The sequence below is a fragment of the Ceratina calcarata genome, unplaced genomic scaffold (genome assembly GCF_001652005.2).
Source record: "Ceratina calcarata isolate Rehan_Ccalc_2016 unplaced genomic scaffold, ASM165200v1 scaffold590.2, whole genome shotgun sequence".
Classification (NCBI taxonomy): Eukaryota; Metazoa; Arthropoda; class Insecta; order Hymenoptera; family Apidae; genus Ceratina; species Ceratina calcarata.
Genome location: NW_017177133.1, coordinates 67955 through 68913, shown reverse-complemented (window position 1 = coordinate 68913; position 959 = coordinate 67955). Strand labels below are relative to the sequence as shown.

General features: G+C 31.0%; 1 protein-coding gene across 1 annotated transcript in view; it reads left to right on the top strand.

Moving 5' to 3' along the window:
- Syt1 (synaptotagmin 1) overlaps positions 1 to 959 on the top strand; it is a 15352-nt gene that overhangs the window by 2544 nt on the left and 11849 nt on the right. The gene's annotated exons all lie outside the window — the stretch shown is intronic.

Genomic DNA, 959 nt, shown 5'->3' with positions numbered 1-959 from the left:
TAAATTCGTTCAACGAAATTATATCAAACTGAATTTTAATTAAGTTTGATAGCTACTCATAATAAGATTTTTTAATCAAATCGGATTTGTATCTTTAATTTAAAACCTTTAAATTGAATTGAAATTGAAGTTCAGATAGAGAATGTCGTTTCTTACTGAAACTCGTTAAATTAATGCAAGTACCAAGACGGTGGAAAGAAATCTGAATTTCGTTTGCCTTGTTGGATTTAATTTGGACCACTGAATTTTCCTTCGGAAATTGTGTTGACAGGCAATAATGTCTTCTTTACGGTTAAAGACAATAACGTGACTCTCCACTCAATGTATACAGAATTTTAAGCGCGAATAGAATTCACATTGTCTCATTATTTCTATCCTGAACATTCAGTTCTGTGTAAGAGAATTTCACCGCTTCACCAAGAGAATTTTCTTTTTTCAATCGTAGTCCGTGACACATAAAGAAATTGCATTGCTGGATTTCGCACGAACATGTAATATGATGCATTATAACTAGGTGAGCGTGAGCAATTATTATCGAAAAAAAAGTGTTGTATCAGAAGCAAGAAGTAGCTGCATTTATGCTTTACGACAATACTGACTTTTATTTTTTTATTTAACATTGTTTCGTTGGCCTTGTTTTATTAATATAAAAATAGATAGACAAAATCCATGTAGAGTGTTCACACATGAGAGAACATTCGATACTGCCCTAAAATGTTTACCTATTAATAAAAGTTATTGATATCTTTTTTTATCCCATTCTTAACCCTTAACTGGTATAATGGGATCCAGGCGCACCCCGATATACAAGTACATTCCTTTATTCAATTGTTTATCAATATCATTTAAGAGTTAAATATATTTCAAATCTAAGTTGAAATTCGTAAGTCTCATTGTCGTTGATTAATTAGTAGACTGCGTACTTTCATGCAAACTAAACTATTTCTAGTATCAGTTTA